We start from the raw sequence: 19,602 nt of genomic DNA on the forward strand, positions 1-19,602 counted from the left end.
CATGTGCACAAAGAATTGGTCATGTGAGCACATAATGAGATGGCGGCTGCCTACAAGCTAAGAGAAGATGCCTCAGAATGAAATCTACCTTGCTGACACCTTGATCTTGAACTGAGAAAAAACAAATTTCTGTTGCTTAAGGCACCCAGTCTGTGGCATTTTATCAGGCAGAATAAATTATTTCCTCTACTGGTCCATCACACTCACCACTTTTGTACTATTATTAGATGGATCCTTGTCTGGCCTCTGTTGGATGGAGGCTTCCTGAGGACAGGAATGCCCCCAGCACCAAGCACAGGGTCCCACTGCAGCTGAGCGCAGGAGAGGAGAGGTAAGACTGGAAATAAGTTATGGCCAGGTCAGAAGGATGTCGAGGGGCAGTTTAAAGAGTATGGCATGAGTCGGTGCACTGGCATGACCATGAACTTTCAAATCCAAAAGACTGTTTATATCTTGCACTAGTCTTTACTAACTACATGACTCCAGGAAGTCACTTAAGCCTCCCTAAATCTTGATTTCCTCATCTGAATAATGAAGATAGTACCACCTAGGTAGGGCTGCCCAATAAAATGCAGAATGCAGTTAAATTTTAATTTCAGATAAATAACAAATTTTCTAGTGTAATTATGTTCTATGCCATACTTTATATTAATTATTAATACTTTGTATACGTATTGATAAATATTCATGTTAAATGTTATTAATATTTAGTATAAGTATGTTCTAGGCAATATTGTATAGTTAAAGGACATACTGTTATTATAAAAATTAGGTATTATTTATCTGAAATTAAAATTTAACTGGAAATCCTGTATTTTATTTGCTGAATCTGGGACCCTATCCAGGGTGAGGATTAAATGAAATGATTACAAGGAACTGTCAGTGGTACGCATACAGTAGGCACTCAGTGGTAGCACTTATTAAACAACAGGAAACCATTAACATTACTTGTGCAAGAGCATGGCAGACTCATCCATCTTAGCAGTTCTAAATTTAGCTCTGGCCAAAAATAATTATTTGAGATCTCTTAAAAAGGCTAGAAGTAGACAGTTAAACTTGTTTAAAACATATCACGTATGTAGCTTTCAATTATAACTTTATCTTTTGCAGGTTCTGCCTGAGCAACTTTGTAATCCAGCGGTTTTGAAGTGTCTAAAGTCTCTTTGCATAATGAATGGGGATAATCATTCTCTCCCAGAATGCCTTGGCTTTGATGATACAGTGTGTCAGGCATATGGTCTGACTTGAATGACAATTGACTAAATCATTGTTTTCATTCAATTAACTTACAGCCCCAGGAAGGAGCCAGAGCTCTGAGCTCTAGTCTCCTGACAAACCCCCTCCCCATCAACAGCCCAGATCTCAACCCAAGGCTTCACTCAAAGAATAGAATACATCTTGCTTTCACAGGTGACTCCTGGAGTAACCACAAAATTTAATAAATTAACAGAGAAATCATGTAAAACTTAACAGAAGTGTACTTTTCTCTAGCATCATGGAAGAATAGATGTGGCAGACTCCACCAGGCTGGTCGTCCCCCCTAATTTTTTTCTCTCCTTTTTCCCAGACACCTGGTTGAACAGCTAGAAACAAGATCTCCCAGCTTCCCTTAGAGCCAGGTGTGCCCATGTTCTAGCCCAAGAGTTATAGCTGAAAGTGAAGTGTTCAACTTTCATGTTACTTATTGAGAATGATACCTGCTAGCCTGAGCTCCTGGATGAGGTTGTAGTGTAAGAGGCCACCTACCTGCCCTGGACCAAAATGTGAGAGAAGAATAAACTTCTATGTTCTTAAAGCCACTAAATGTTCTTGGGCTGCTTTGTTACACCAGCCTGGCCCTCACTCTAATTATGACGAAATTAGTCTACATACTTCCGTTTCCTCAGATCGGTTACTAGAATGAAATCCAAACACCTTAACCACAGCCTACAGGGCCTTGCATGATTCAGCTCCTCCTCATCTCTGCCAAAATGATGTCTCTGCTTATTCTGCATACACCACCTCTTGGACTCCTCCTCAAAAGGTCTCACCTGCCGCTATGAACTGTTGTGTTCTCCAAAAATTCATATGTTTAGGCCCTAGTTCCCAATGTGGTGCTGTTTGGAGGTGGGGCCTTTGGGAAGTAATTAGATTTGGAGGAGGTTGTAGGACAACACACACCATGGGGAACTGTGGGGCATCCCACTAAGAGAGAATAAGAAAGAGCTAATACATAGGGTTCGTGCTAGGTGGTTCTGGGGAAGGGCTGCGTAAGCAAGGCTTTGCTGTCACGAAGCTGAGGTAATTCAATGACTGGGTAAGGAAGCAGCAGGCACTCGTAGTAGCTGAGCGATGGGGACATTGGTCTTCTATTTCTTTGTAACAAACTACCACAAACTGGTGTAAAACTCCACAAATGAATGATCTCACAGTATCTGTGGGTCAGCATCTGGGGGCGACACTGCTCAGGGTCTCACTGATGACAGCTGTGGTTCTCCCCTAGGGCTCAGGGTCCTCCTCCAAGCTCACGGGGCGTTGGCAGAATTCATTCCTTGAAGCTATAGGACTGAAGTTCCCATTTCCCTTCCAGCTGTTTCCCTGCAGTTCTCACAGGCAGTTCCCAAAATGAACGTTTGCTTTCTTCCAGGCCAGCCTGAGTGTCCTTCCGGCTTCCTCTCCTACAATCGATCAGAGAAAACGCTCTGCTTTTAAAAGGCTCACATGATCAGGTCAAGAATACTGGATAATCTCCTGATCTTAAGGTCAACTGATTTGGGACTTTAATCCCATCTGTAAAATCCCTTTGCAAACAGCACCGAGATGACTTACTGTTTATTGAACAACTGAGGGAGGGTGTGAGGGCACCAGCATTTGGGAACCTTACAGGGTGGGGCAGCTTAGAGTTCTGCCTACCACAGTCGGTGTCTTAGATGTTGTGGCTTGGACAACATGCACACCTTGTCTGTGTTTAGATATGACAGAGTACTCTTGCTTTTGTCTTGATCGTTGTGGTCCCTGAATGGCCTTATCTAAAGTTGAAGTGTATGAAATTTGTATGTTCAACAGCCAGGCCTCACTGACAGCCCCAGGCCAGCTCCCAGATGTCAGGGACTGCTTTCCTCCTTCTCAAAGGGAAGAGAGATGCTAATGGCATCCAATAGGAGATGTGGGCAGAGAAACGAAGGGCAGTTTCCCATAGAGGAAACCCCACAGTGGCCCAAAGACACGAAAAAGCACACAACATCTCCAGCAATGAGAAAACGACAGGGTGAAACACCAGTGAGATGCACTCACACCTCTCAGATTAGCAAAATATGTAAAATCTGATGGAAATGTTAGCAAAAATGAAGAGAGACAGGAAACTCCATATACTGTGCAGAGGAACATAACTTGTTGCGACTTTGCAGAGCTATTCGGCACTGTGGGAAATGTGCACACTCTTTGATCTGCAAGTTTAAAATCTATAACTGCCCTAAAGAAACTCTTACATATGTGCACAAAAGGACACGTGTAAGAATGTTGATTGTATGTAATAGGAATAAAAGAAGTCAAAATATGGAAATAACCTAATGCTCATCCACAGGAGAAAGGCTAAGTAAATTGTGTTATAGTCAGACATTGCAACACCATATGGCATTTAAAAATGAAAACACTAGAGCTACATCTATCAACTTTGACTAAATCTCAGAAATGATATGAAGCCCAAGAACCAAGATGCAGTGGGATATTTACAACAAGATGACATTTATATCAACTTTTAAAGCAGGCAAAACAGCGCTTTATAATTTTTATGGATACATAGCATATGTGGTAAAAATATAAAAATGCGGGTGAAAATAATAAAGGCTGAATTCATGAGTATGATCCCCTCGGGGGAGAGACAGAGGGAGGGGGTGGGAAAGATCCTGGAAGGGTACACAGGAGGCCTCCATTGTATCTGCAATGTGTGATTTCTGTTAAAGAATTTTCCAGCGAATATGGCTTAATATTAAGATCTGGTGACGCTGGATAATAGGTATGTGGGTTTTCGTTACATTATTCTTTATTCACATCTCTATATTTGAAATAATAAAGCTGCTCTTTGATTTCAGTGGGAAGAGATGAGTTCATTTTTTCAAGTGAGGACAATAAGAAACAGCAGTGAGGGAACCAGGGGATTTAGGCTGCAAGCTATAGAACTGGGGCTGCAGGGAGGAAGGACAGTAAAAGGAACGAGAATGTTTTCAGGACCTCCTCCAAGAAAGCCTTTCTGAATTCCACCCACAACTCAACTCTGGGCTCCTAAGATACCTTATATATTCATCTATCACTACACTTATTATAGTCAATAGAAATGATCTGTTTTCAGTATTCATAACCGCATCCTATTTTATATTTGTCATATGTATTTTTCACGTCATGCATAACTGATGCATAAAGGTGGTTAGTTCAGAACAGATGGATCAGGTGACTTCTATTATATACTTTTAAAGATACTTATATGTCTGTCTGTCTATGCCGGAATGAAACTTTCTTGAAGACAGGGGTCACATCTCCTCCAGATTACCTCCTTCTCTAAGCCAAGCCCTGTCCTGGAATTTGCTGAATGAATGATAGGCCATTCAGAAGAAAGCTGAGGTAGTGAGGAAGACAGTGATGATCAGGCAGAAAGGAGGGACCAGGAATCAGTGTCCTCAACTAGGCTTTGCTGCCATGGATCTCGAACATGCCCCAAAATGGGAAAAGAGAACTGCAATGTATTTAAAAGGATAGAATGAACAAACAAAAAATGATGGCCCAGTGGGCCATGTGACTTTTCACAGAATTATAGAGCCTCAGAATAGGATGTAATCTTAAAGATAACTTTTTCTATGTTTACCTAATGCCACAGTCCTTCCAACAGCATCCCCAATAAACTCTCCATCGTTGAGGTCATTGGTTTCTCCCAGGTGTAGCCATCCTATCTTTGGATAGCTCTGCTGGCAAGTCTTCCTTTTGATATGATGAAATCTGGCACCCTACCTCCAGATCCCGGGACCATTAAATGAATGATGAACTTCTTCTAAAATGGAACTTGACATGTCACTGTAACTCCCTGTGCTAGCACATAAAGGGTGCTCAAGGACAAAGGGACTCAGAATAAGACATGTAGGACCTGGGGATTCAAGCAGACATCTGGAGCCTCTTGCCTCGAGAGCTGAGAAACTCCCTAGACCTTCTCTCCACCTCGACTTAGCTTTCGACCCCTACCAAAGCATCGGGTCTGGTTCCGTCAGATTCCTGAGGCCAAAGGACAGCAGCTAAATAAAGGAGGAACGAAGTAGAGTTGAGCTAACCTGGTTCTCTGACAATTATAATTCTTTCAGTTTCCAGGTCCTGTTCTAAGTGACTCATTTCTAGGTAATGAGGTAGGTCCTTTATACCTTTTGAATGAATCAGACAGGTTATAGGATTTGCCCAAGGCTGCACGGCCAGAAAGTACAGAGCCAAGATATGAAGCTTGAGTTCTGGCTTTAGAGCCAGTGCTCTGACCCTATGCCATGTGGCCTTCCTTTGCACGTTGATAGACAAAACAAGTAACATGTAGCCTATACACTCACCCAATGCTAGAATGTAGGACACCAAGACTCTATCACACCTCTGCAAAATGGCAGGACAAGGAGCTCCAAAATAGGTGTGAAATGGACACCTGGCAACACCAGCCTTGTTGGCAAGAAGTCTCAAGCACCAAATCAAAGCTCGTAGAAAGTGGCACGAGGGCAAGTCCACTTCAAAGGGGAAAAATCTGTCTACACTCTGGATAGGGTACATAAGGCTGCATCTATGCTTATGTCTACATGATGCATACTGCATGTGCGTGCGTGCATGCGTGTGTGTGTGTGTGTGTGTGTGTGTGTGTGAATTTTTGCATGGTCTGATCAGAATAAAGATTAGAACTGCCTTAGACACAACTCTAATGTTAAAACCTAAAGAGGAAAACATCTAGTTGTGAATTTGCGGCTGAAGCCCCTGAGCCTTGAGTCAACAACCTTTGTCGTCTCTGACAAAAAGAATTTGAAACCCAGACGGAGGCAGGAGCTCTCCCCTGATCCCTTGAATTCCTCACTCCACTCACTGAAAGCTGCCTTAAGACACCTCTGTTTCATTCTCCAATGCCTTGACCCATGCCTTTGTCAGTTTGGGGTCTGATTCATCCCACAAGCCCAAGTAAGTTTAATCCTCATGTCATCATCTCGATGTGGTGAGCATGGGGTGGACATACAGACCTTAGAAAATACTAAACCATTGTTTCCTGTTGTTTCTTTTTCTGTCTGATACCATCTGCAGAGACATGCTACAGTAGCAAGTTATGACAGCCTGAAATGAGGATTCTTCTATCTACTGAATTGCTGTCTGAATTCCCAAAATATAATCACATATGAACAGCAAGTTCATACTGCTCACCCAGCAATTCCTTCTTGAGATCTGCTTCCCTGAAAGTAACTCTCAACCATGGCCCAGCATAATCTCAAGGGCAAAGATATTCAGCAAAGCAAAAGCCTTCTCTCATTCTAAGTATTTTACAGAAGAACAATGTTGCGTGCAGAAGAAAATGAATGGTGACTCACTTTTGCTTTCTGCTGGCACACTCTACTCAAGACAACATTTGTTCCTGCAGAACAATAGGGAAGAAGCATGCAGCAGTTTGAGTATGAGTAACCATTTCAACAGAGATTTCCAGACTGTCAACCCTAAAGAGAAGGCTGGGACCCCAACCAATAGGCATCAGACAGCATTCAGAGAAACACATGCAAGGAGAGAAAAGGAGAAAGAGCCACAAATGCAAGAAAAAGTGACCAAAAAAGAGAGAGCGGACATCCAAGAATTAAGAGGCAGTGTGACACCAGCAGCAAAGGGCTTGAAGGAGAAGGGGAGAATAAATAGACACAGTAAGAGTCAGCCAGAGACAGGGAATACAGACATGCAGGGACCGGGGAAAAACACACAAAAACCAACAGACAAAGCCATCCCTGGCAGAGGTCCTTTGTCTTTCTCTTAAAATAACCCAAAACTGTTAGTCAAATACCTTGCTGACAAGTATGTCCTTGAAGCGAAGACTGCAGGTAAAAGTCCCCAAGGTACAATTTCGTTCATCCTGTGTCCCCAGTAAATTATCCTCAGTGGGAAAGCCTAAATAGAGAACTCTTGCGTTTACACTTGCACAAATATTTATGTCCTTGAGGAAGAGCAGGCAATTAGCTACAGGTTCACTTCAAGGTGACATCAGATGCTCTTTCCCACCCATTCTCTCCCAGTCATACACAGCACCCTCCAGAAGGTTCCAATGGGTACTATCAGGGATGGAGATGTCAAAACCCTAACGGGGGCATGTGGGTGGGAACATGGAACATGGGCAAAACTTTAGAGATATTTTTCCTCAATGTTTGCCAAGTATTTCCCTAAATTTCTGAAGTGTTTTATTTTCTGTACCTAAGCTCTGTATTGCTGATAAATACAGAGGTACCTTGCTCTAAGTTGGTTGTTAACCATGACATTTTCCTGGCTTAACCATATATACGGTAGACCCCTCTTACCCACAGTTTCATTTTTCACGGTCTCAATTACCCACTGTCAACCGCGGTCCAAAAATATTAAGTGGAAAAATCCAAAAAAAAAAAAAAACAATTCGTAAGTTTTCAATTGTTCCCCATTCTGAGTAGCATAATGAAATCCCAGGCTGCCCTGCTTCATCGGCCTGAAACATGAATCATCCCTTTGTCCAGCATCTCGATGCTGTATACGCTAGTTAGTCATTTAGAAGCCATCGCAGTTATCAGATCGGTTATCAAAGAGAGAAAGAGAGAGAGAAAGAGAGAGAGAGAGAGAGAGAAAGATCACATTCACATGTTTTATTACAGTATATTGTTAAACTATTCTATTCCATTATTAGTTGTTTTTGTTAATCACTTACTATGCCTAATTTATACATTAAACTCTATCATAAGTGTGTGTATATAGGAAGAACCAAAGTATAAATAAGGTTCAGTACTATCCTCAGTTTCAGGCAACCACTGGGGCTCTTGGAGCATGTTCTCTATGAAGAAGGGAGATGATCGTACATCTAAAGCTCTAACTGGTTGCTAATAATCCCTCATTTGGAGAATAGTCAATAGTCTTCATACTCTATCTATATTGAGTAAAGGATTTTCACAGAAACATTTTAAAGACAGTGGGGCAAAATCATTTCCCCGTACTACAAAAGGAAGCCCCGAAGAAACTCATTAAAGAAATTCACTCAAAGTCTCCCAACCCAGCCACGGCAGAGACAAGACAGATTTAGGTTCCTGGGTCCAGTTCTATTCACTTCCCACTGTATGACCTGGGCTGTTCCATGGGATGGTAGAACTTCGGTCCTCACAGTTTCCCAACTTTTGCTTCAAATCTTTGTTGTTCATTTTCAATTAACGCTTCACAACTCTTGAGTCCCTGTCTAGATCCCATTATCCTTCCTCCCTCCCCAGAGACAGCCATTCTCCTGAACTCAGAATTTGCCATTGCCATGTATATTTGATAGTTTTATTACCTGGGTCTATACACATAAACATCGTAAAGCATTGTTTTGCTGATTTCAAATCTTTCATATTATTCTGCAACTTGTTTTTTTTTTTTCTTTACACACTGGCTTTGAGCTTTGTTCACACATTAGCTCTAATTCATTCATTTAAACTGTTAATACTATTCCATGGCCTCACCTCCTTTCAACAGCCACAAGACTCACTGAGAGTCCAACATTTCCCTTCTTTCCACCTTCCTTCTGGGGATTGAGTGTCAGAATTTGGAGCCAGATGGGCCCAGTGATCCCTCCTGGGCTTCTGGTGGGCCAATCTCCTGCTACGTTACAGACTTTACTAATTTCCATCGGGGTTTATCCCAAGTGATTGAATTAATGAGACTGTTGATACAGTAATTTCACTGCCATCTTCATAATTAGTTCTCAGTGGAAATTGTTATAATCACGATTCTCAGTAGGAGGAAGTTGAGATAAAACTCTGGGAATAGAGCCTTTCGAAACTATGTGAAGCAGGAAATTCAAAATAGGATCTAATTCCTACTTGCAAAGGCCACTCAGACTAAGTTAATAAAAATAAAGTAAATCTTGTGGTTTGAGCATGTTGGGAAAGCATGCGTAGGAATGTCATCTTCTAAAAATATTCTGATAAAATAATTAAGCAATTATTACCTGAACACTCATTTTTTGGAAAAACCCTAGGAATTATATGGCATAACAATGGAATAAAATGGCATGTGCTGAACTCCTTGGATAGACAGAAGTAAGCACAGACAATGAGACCTCCTCATTGTCTGTGCTTACTTCTACTGCAGGACTCACTGTCCTATGTAACCACTATCATTATCATATGATAGTTATTTACAAGCCCAACCTTCTATTGCAGCTGCAGGCTCCATGCGGTTGAGATCCATGTCATTTGTCCCTGGAGCCTGTCATAAATCTAGTGTTCCATTTATCAAATGAACTGTTTAGTGAATGAACAGAAGTAACACCAGTAACGTCCTTTGGGCATATAAAAGTCTCCTAGAGGCTGTCATGAAAAAAAGAATTATACCAAGCTACCAAAATTACTATACCATAAGCTCAAATATAGTAGCTACAAGTAGAAAGGGGCAGAAGCATATCTATAGATGTGATGAGGTCAAGTTCGTTCTTTCAGCGAACATTGGCTAAGTGCTTTCTAAGCCCAGTGCAGGACCTGAGGGGGAATGAAAAAGGCCTAAAAATAAGGGAAGGAAGGAAATAGTTACAGAATGTCTACCCTCTAATCTTATTTATACTGGATTTAATATTTACTACCCAGAAAAGTGGGTGCAATCTCCATTTTATTCACAAAGATACCAAGTCTCAGAGAAACTGCCCAACGTAACCATTATCACTCATCTTACCAGTAGTAGACCAAGGAGTCAAGCTCAGTTCCATCTGGTCTGAATGTCCGTGGACTTTCCAAAGCAAATATGGCATCTCTTCGAGGTAAAGACTGGTCCTTATCTTGAGGAGCTTATAGTCTAATAGGGTAGATCATTTTGGTTTAATAAAAAATATAATGACTGATTAAAAAATAAACACAGAGAGATTGAGGTTTCGGTATTCCTTATAAACAGGTGAAGCTTAGCCCATTAAATTTTGCTTCCTCTTGATTTTTTTTTTACATTCTAGAAAAATTCCATATCCATGTTTTCATTTCTTCTATTTTCTTTACCTAGGTTGCTTTTGTTACTAACTCTACCTGACCATATATATTAAAGATTTGTCGTGGACATTTTCACTTTGGAATGTCCAGAATCTGAACCTCTGTCTAATATTTGAGACATTCCTAACCATATAAATGGAAGAGACAAAGTCCACCCCCCATTACAGAGGCTAAAAATGCCAACTGGTCACCTTCCCAGTCTTCCTTGCAGCTAGAACATAGCCACACAGCCCAGTCTCTGCCAACCAGTCACACTCTCCCTAGACTTTGAAACAAGAGCAAGTGAAGCAAAAAAGCAAGGATCACAGACGATTCTGTCTGGGAGTTTAATAAGTTTGAGGTTCTAGAGTAAGGCTGGTATGGTGCTGGTGGCAGAAGCCTGTGTGCAGGGCCAGTGGTCCCGGGGCTGCAACAGAAGGCCCAGTGCTCGGCAGGACAGCCGTGATGTCCTTCCCAGGTCAGCTCCATGCTGGTTGGTCCTGGCCAGCAGCCTCTGAGCCAAAATCTGTATGCCTCTACTCCTCAATGGGCTAGCCAATACCATTTCTTATAAAATTTTGATTTAGTGGGCAAAATGTAAGACATAGAGGGTATAAAGATAATGAACCTTAAAAGTAAAACTTTGACAAATCAGTTAAATCCCACTTGCCTCTCTCTAGCGAGGCAACCACACTGCTCTGCACTGGTATTATCATTTTCATGCGTCTTTAATACTTTTCTACATATGTATGTGACCCTAAGCACTAGATGCTAATCATCTTGTATATCCTTTAACTTCATATAAAAGGGGTCACACTATATGTAGCCTTTTGTAACTGGCTTTTTTTTTCCCACTCAACATTATGATTATGGCATTCTTCCAGGATGATATAAGTGGCTGGCTATTAGTTCATTCATTTTTACTGTTGTGACTATAGAATTCCATTGAATGAATATACCACAATTTATACATTCCCCTATGGGCAGTTGTTACTCTAATATTATGCAAATAAAAAATGCTACACGTCTCCTGGTGTGCATGTGCAATGGTTCCCAGAGGTATATTTCTAGTGGTAGAATTGCTGGGTCATACCATATTAGCATTTCCAAGTCTACCAGATATTGTCATATATCAAGTCTTCTAAAGTGCCTGTATCTTATATCATTTTAACAAGTTTATCCTTCTGCTGAAATCAGCCAGAGTCAACCTGTAACTAAGAATGCAGACTGATGCTGGGAAACAATCATCCATAGGTCTCCCAAAACAGCATGGCACTGGCATAAAAACAGACATATGGGTCAACAGGACAGAATAGAGAGCCCGGAAATAAACCTATGCATGCATGGTCAGTTAGTTTACAACAAAGGGCCAAGAATGCACAATGGGGACAGGACAGTCTCTTTAATAATGATGTTGAGAAAACTGGAACCACATCCAAAAGAATGAAATTGGACCACTGTCTTACACCACATACAAAAATTAACTCAAAAATGATTAAATATTTAACATAAAACCTGAAATCATGAAATCCCTAGAAGAGAACATAGGTGGTGAGCTCCTCGACATTGATCTTGGCAATGAGTTTTTGAATCTGACACCAAAACCATAGGCAGCGAAAGCAAAAATAAACAAGTGGGACTACATCAAACGGAAAAGCTACACAGCAAAGGAAACCTTCAAAAAAAAAAAAATGGCAAGCTACTGAATGTAGAAAATATTTGCAAATCATAAATCTAATAAGGGGCTAATATTCAAAATATATAAATAACTCATACAACTCAATAGCAAAAGAAAACAAAAAATCCAGTTTGAAAACAGGCAGATATGTTTCTAAAGAAGACATAAAATGACCTATAGGTATATGAAAAGATGTTCTTTGTCATTAATTATTGGGGAAATGTAAATTAAAACCACAATAAGACACCTCCTCACACCAGTTAGAACAGCTATTAACAAAAAGAATAGAAATAACAAGCATTGGTGAAGATGTGGAGAAAAGGAAAGCCCTGTGTGCTATTGTTGAGAATGTAAATTGGTGCAGCCACTACGGAAACCAGTATAGAGGTTCCTCAAAAAATTAAAAATAGAACTACCATATGATCTAGCAATTCCACTTCTGGGTATTTAACTGGAGAAAATGAAAACACTAATTTGAAGATATATACACCTGCATGTTCATTACAGCATTATTTACAATAGCCAAGATATGGAAACAAGATAAGTGTCCATTGATGGATTAATGGACAAAGAAATTGTAAGATATATATACATACACGCACACACACATATATATATATATATATATGGACATATGTTTATGTACGTATGTATATATGTATATATACATATATATTTGTGTATATATGTATACATATATACACATGTATACATATATGTATATATATATACATACACACACACATACTATGGAATATTATTCAGCCATAAAAAGGAATGAAATCTTGCCATTTACTACAATGAAGATGAACCTCAAGGGCATTATGCTAAATAAAATAAGTCAGACAAATACCATATGATCTCTATTATATGTGGCATTTATATATATATATATATATATATATAAAACTAAGGTCATAGATACAAAGAACAGGTTAGTGGTTGCCAGAGGTGGGAGGTGGGAGAAATGGGTGAACTGTTCTTGTTTTTTTTTTTTTTTAATAAATTAAGTAAATAAATAAATAAATAAATATTAAATTTAAAAAAGAAAGAAAAGACCAAAGGAAAGTGGGGTGATATTTTATCAAGGATCCAACAATCTGCCAGTCTACCCATGAGGGCAGCCAACATCCCAATATCTGATCCAGTCACCACATCCGGCTCAAAGTTCAAGATCTTAGACTGAAATGTGCCTTCTTAAGGTCTAGTGACATATAAACTAAAAAACACATTATTTAATTCACTAAGCTGATTTCACCCAATATACAGTGATAAGGAAAGAATAAAATCAATGAATCAACATTTTACAGAAATGAGGAGAACGGAAAATACAAGGCAGTCATTGGTTCATAATCCGTGATACATTCCTCTAAAGACAAATCAACACTTGAGTTCCTTGATTGAAAAACCCAGAAATCCCTGCTTCTGCTCTTGGAATGGTCCTCTTTGTTCATTGGCCTCTGTGACACCTTATCCTGGCCTCTGGGAGAAACTTCCTTGCCTATTGTTCTCCAAGGCCCACTCTGAGCAGGGCACAGAGGAAGATGTCCTTCTAGGAGGTACATAGCTTTCACTGCCCCCTTTTTCTTTTAAATTGCTACAAGTGGTTCTTACTATTATGAGTAATATTACCACGTACATTCCTGTACAAGCCTTTCTATGGATATTAAAAATCATATTCCACCCAACAAGTTGGAAAAGATCAAAAACTTTGATAGCACGCTGTGTTAACGAGGCTGTCCAGGCCACTCATATACATGCTGACAAGAGCATAAATTGGAACTACTTCCATGGAGGGCAATTTGAATAAATATATTACTCATATACACATATGAGCAACTGAGATATATATAGATATCTATCTATATTCATTTGGCTATATACATACGCATTACTCACGTAATAACTTTTGACTAATTCCACTTCTAGGAATTTATCATACAAATGCATTCACACACATAAAATGACATTTTTATAAGATTATTCATTGCAGCTGTGTTTCTAAAGCACAGAATTGGAAACCATCTAAATGACGATTAATAAAGGATGGTTAAATAAAGTATGGTACACCCATACAATGACATCCTATACAGCTATAAAAAAAAAAATGAGAAAACTCTTAATTTAGATCTCCAAGAAACATTAAATTTTAAAAACAGGTGCAGACAGTGCCTTGAATATAGTGTCATCTTTGTCAGAAAGAAGAGAAAGTCAAACCCCTAGAAGGACACACAAGAAACTGGTAACAAAGGTCGCCGATACAGAAGTAGACTGGGTGGCTATAGCATGGGTGCAAGTGAGACTTTTCCCTGTCTATCTATTCTTTTGTATTTGAGCCATAGTTCTATGTTAGCTATTTAAAATTTTAAATTAAAAACCTGGTGGTCCAATGCTTATGGCAGCATTATTCACAATTACCAAGAGACGGAAATTACCCAAATGTCCAAATGAATGAATAAACAAAATGTGGAACATATACACAAGAGGATGCTACTCAGCCTTAAAAAGGAAGGAAATTCTGACACACGCTTCCACATGCATGAACCTTGAATATTTAATGTTAAGTGAAATAAGACCGTCATAAAAGGACAAATACTGCAGGATTCCACTTGTATGTGACACCTTAGAGTAGTCAGATTCATAGAGAAAGAAAGTAGACTGGGAGGAGGGGAAATGGGGAGTTGTTATTAACCAGATACAAAGTTTTAGTCTGGGAAGATGAGAAAGTTCTGAAGTGAATGGCGGTGATGGTTACACTACCATGTGCATTTACTTACTGCCACAGAACTACACACTTGAAATGGTTAAAATGGCCAATTTTATATGTATATTTTACCACAATAAAAAAATCTTTTTAACTTGGTGGGCCATATAAAAAGTCATTGAATCATTTACTTTAAATAGGTGAATTGTATGGTTTGTAAATTATATCTTAAAATCATTTTTTAAACTTAGAGTCTTCCAAAACTTTTTTTTTTTTGCTTCTGATTAATTCTACATGTAACTACAATCAAAGATCATGTTTAAACAGAACCTTTAAGCCTCAAAAGTCATGTCTTTTACATAATACCTTCTGTGTTCTACCCATTTCCCTAGCCCAGGGTTCTCTAGATTTGGTCCTCAGACCAGTAACATCGCCATCACCTGGGTACCTTTAGAAATGCATATTTCAGGCCCCACCCCAGACCTACTGAATCTGAAACTCTGGGAGTGGGGCCCAGCAACTGGGTTTTAGCAAGTTCTCCATGTGATGCTGGAGTTTAATAAGCACTGCCCTAGCCTGGCTCTAACTAATGATTATTGAAACATAAGGTCTCATATTAATAAGGAAATGAGTTCGGCTACTAATGACTAAAAACTAAGAATTGATAATGGCTTAAACAGATAGTAGTTTATCTCTCTCCCACATAAAACAAGTTCGGAGGTATGGTATGATAGCTCTACCGTGTTCACTGGGGATCTGAGCTCCTACCACTCTGAGTTACCATACTTGACTTTTAAGCCAAGGTCACCTCATGGTCCAAGATCAGTACTGGCATACCAGCCATCACATCTAAGTACAGACAGAAGAAGGAGAAAGTAAAAAAAAAAGAAAGAAAGAAAAGAAAAACAAGAAAGAACTTATAAAACTGAATTATCTCCATTTAAAATAGCCTTTCCAGAAATTCTCATAGCTCATGGACAAAACCTAAGTCCCAAGTCCACACCTACAAAGGGGGGCTGAGAAATGTGATTCAACAAGCTCTGCAACATGTTACTAAAGAGGAAGGGGAAGATAACTTTTAGTCTTGCTACTAACTGGTAAGGATGCTGGTACTAATACCTTTGGCTTGGCCTAGAGATGCTACACTGCTGGCGTTGATGATGGAGGAAGGGGCTACAAGCCTGGGAATACAGGAGACTCCTAGAAGCTGAAAAAGTCAAGGAATGGATTCTGCCCTAGAGCTTCTAGAAGGAACCAGCACTGCCAACATGTTGATTTTAGCCCTGTAAAACCAATTTCTGCTTTCTAACCTCTGGAACCATAAGATAATAAGTCTGTGTTTGTTAAGCCTTTATGGTAATTTGATGCTGTAGCAATAGGAAACTAATACAATACACTCATCCGTATATGTTATACTTCAGTAGAGTCATGGCTTAAAGTCTTTTGGATTTACTTTGCTTAAATAAATTTTGGCTACGAATCCACATGAGAATCACTTTAGGGTTATACCTTCTCAGAAATGATTTCCTCCTTCTGCCCTGCTCAATACCTAGTCCTCTCTGGGTAGAGAAAAGACAGGCTGTGTCCTGACCCTGTGGGGATAGCCCTTTGATGTGGGGAGGGTCTCCTATTAAACTCTCCACCTGGGGTGAGCTCTCAGATTTTACTTTTCCCCAGCACCGCAAGACTTCAAAGCCAGATCCAAATTTGTCCAGACTGATAAGCAAATGCCTTTGCCAGCTTCTGTTCTTCACTTAATTTTCTGGAATCCTGCTTTCCTCTAGCTCTTCGCTTGAAAATTCTTAACGACCTTATCAGCACGGATTCCCTTATGATGGTGTCTATAAATTTAGTCCAACCTTTTTTTTATTTTCAGCAATAGTGTTTAATAGAGCAATCTAATCCCTGCTACTTTGAAAATGCAAGTCCTTCTGTCCACAAAATGAGCCTAGAATATCTTGTAGTACCAGAAAGTAAGAAAATGTTCAAAAACATAAGAGAGTCTGTCTAAGGGACACAAGAGCCAAGCTGAAAGAGCTCCCAATGGCCAAAGCTGAACAGTTTGCGCAATAGGATAAATAACACACTTTTGGATTACATCCAAAGTAAATCCTTTCATAAACAAATAAATAGGGAAGAAGAAGCACATCTTCCTTACAGAAGAATTCCGATAATTTATGTAGATAACCTCCCCTCTAGAAGGTAGAGTCTAATCCGCCACCCCTACCTTTGCCCCCACCCTGAATAGACTGGATTTATGACTTGGTCCAAACTTCAGAGTGTGGAAAGGGGAGGCAAAAGTAACTTGAGACTGAAGAAACCTGGCAAATGCTACTCTGACCAAGGTTAACATTACCAGTGACAGGTCATGTTGATATTGTGTTCTCTCTGATAAGATGTGATGAGAAGAACGCTTTTACCTCTTCAGTATTCTTCCCCAAAACCTATAACTCAGATTAACCATAAGAAAAACATCAGACAAATCAAATTTTGCATTCTGCAAAATCCCTAACCAATACTCCTCAAAACTGTAAAGGTGATGAAAACAAAGAAAGTGGTACAGATCTGCTATAAATTGAATGTTTACATTCCCCCAGAATTCATATGTTGAAATTCCATCCCTGAAGGTGATGATACTTGAAGGTGAGGGCCTATGGGAGGCGATTAGGTCAAGAGGGTGAACCTCTCATGATGGAATTAGTGTCTTTATAAAAGAAACCCCAGAGAGGTCCCACTCCCCTTCCACCAGATGAGGACACAGGGAGAAGACAGTTGTCTATGAACCAGGAAGCAAGCCCTCACCAAAAACCAAATCTGCCAATGATCTTGGACTTCCCGGCCTCCATAACTGTGAGAAATAAAAATGTCTGATGTTTATAAGCCACCCAGCCTATGATATTCTCTTACAGCAGCCTGAACAGACTAAGACAAAATCAGAAGAAACTAAGGAGACATAACTAAATGCAATGTGCTATCCTGGATTGTATCCTGTTACAGAAAAAAAGATATTAGTTTAAAAACTAATGAGATCTGGATAATGTCTAGAGTTTATTTAATAGTAATGTGCCAATGCTGGTTTCCTAGTTTGGACAAATGTATCATTGTTATGTAATATGTTAACAATGAGGGAAACTATGTGTGGGGTAAATAGGACCTCTCTGTACTAGCTTGGCAATTTTTCTGTGAGCCTAAAAATAGAAATAAAATAAAAAGTTTATTTTTAAAAACGAATCCAACATTCTTAGTTATTTTCAGAAGCAATCAGAATAACCTAACTCATTATAATTTGAAAATGAAAGTTTCCAGATACCCACATAATCATTCCCTTATCTTCTTCAGGTCTCTACTCAAATGTCACCAGAACAAAGAATCCTTCCTTGACCACCCTATTCAAAATAGCAAACTCTACCTCACTTGATTACTCTAATCTCCTTCATTTTTCTCCCTGGCACTTATTACTACCTAATACTCTGCATACAGTTTATTGGTTTATTGTCTTCTTTTCCACATCCTCCAACAAGAATTTTTCATGAGGGCAGGAAATTTTGTTCACTGCTGTATCCTCAGCACCTAGATATAGTTATACTCAATAAACATTTTCAAAATGAGTGAATTAATGAATGAATGAATGTCATCTTTTTTCAAGTCACTGAATTGGGTTTTCTATTACTTGGAGACAAAAGCATCCTAACCAATATACATGTACAGTGCGGTTCCAGTTCATGGGTGGCCAGAGCCATCCTATACAGGCAGGGCCACCAAGACCATAGGCCCTCAAGAATGAAGATGTGTGTCACCCTATTGAGTAACAAAACCCCAGTCAAAAGAGCTTTTGGCTGATGGTAAAAAGAATAAGGAATGAGTAGTACTGAATAAGAAAAGGCCTAATTATCAACCACAACTTCATGAGTAGTTTAGAAACAAGAACTACAACATGTCACTATATCTTCCTTCCTAATGTGTCAAATAACATTATGTGTTTTAACTAACTTGACTCTAGAGTCTCTTTCCTTCCCTTCATCGCTCTATATAGGATGTATGAGTAGGCAGTCTACGAGAATGGCTCTTATCCCAAGATCCTACTATGGAACTATATGTAATAAGACCTAATGAGACTTTGGCTCATCCCTCTTGGGGGCAGGAATGGATAAATGTTCTATTGTGCTATGCTTCACTATGGGAGCCTAGAGCTCTTAAATTTGCATTTGGAAATATAGATATGGGAAGAAGGATATCCATGTGTGAGGCTGGACTCTGATGGACATTTATCTTTTCTTTAGCCACAGAGCATTTAAACTCTCCCCCTTTATAGCTAACGTTTATTGTGTGTTTATCATGTGCCAGGTATTATTTCAAATGCTTTACCTATATTAACTAATAAAATCCTCACAGCAACCCAATAAAGAGCCACTATTACTCTTCTTTATTTACATTTGAGGAAACTGAGTCATGGAGATGTTGCATAATTTAATCAAAGTCTAATCAACCACAGTGGCAGACTGGGATTTCATCTCCAGAGAGTGTGGCCCCAGAGTCTACACTCTTAACTAGTATGCTATATTGCCCTCACTCTATTGACTCTATTCGGAAATCTCCCCCTCTTGTGGCTTCCGGTGAAAAGCAGAACACAATCATCATTTTAGAAGCATTTAGAAAATTCCAAAAATTCACGTCCCCAAGCCTCCTCTGCAAGTCAGTGATGGGCACAGAATCCAGACTCCACCAATCTGAAGCACTTGCCCCAGACTTTTGAATCGGTAAGCAGTTACGCAAAGACGTCAAAACCACGGAGAATTCTGTCTGGAGGCAATGGCATTGCACCAATATTGAGCTCCTGAGCCACACGGCAGCAGTGCTAATTGCTCTGTTTAATGTCAAAAATGTCAATGGTGCCACCCACACATGCAATGTTTGATGACGGATTCAGCAGCGCCTCTGTGAGCTGCTCAATATTCTTTAAAAAAAAAAAAATATTATTATATTATTGAGTTTGTAGTTTTATTTTAATTGAGCTGTAATTGACTATAACACTGTATTAG

This window comes from Rousettus aegyptiacus, unplaced genomic scaffold (assembly GCF_014176215.1).
Source record: "Rousettus aegyptiacus isolate mRouAeg1 unplaced genomic scaffold, mRouAeg1.p scaffold_m13_p_16, whole genome shotgun sequence".
NCBI lineage: Eukaryota > Metazoa > Chordata > Mammalia > Chiroptera > Pteropodidae > Rousettus > Rousettus aegyptiacus.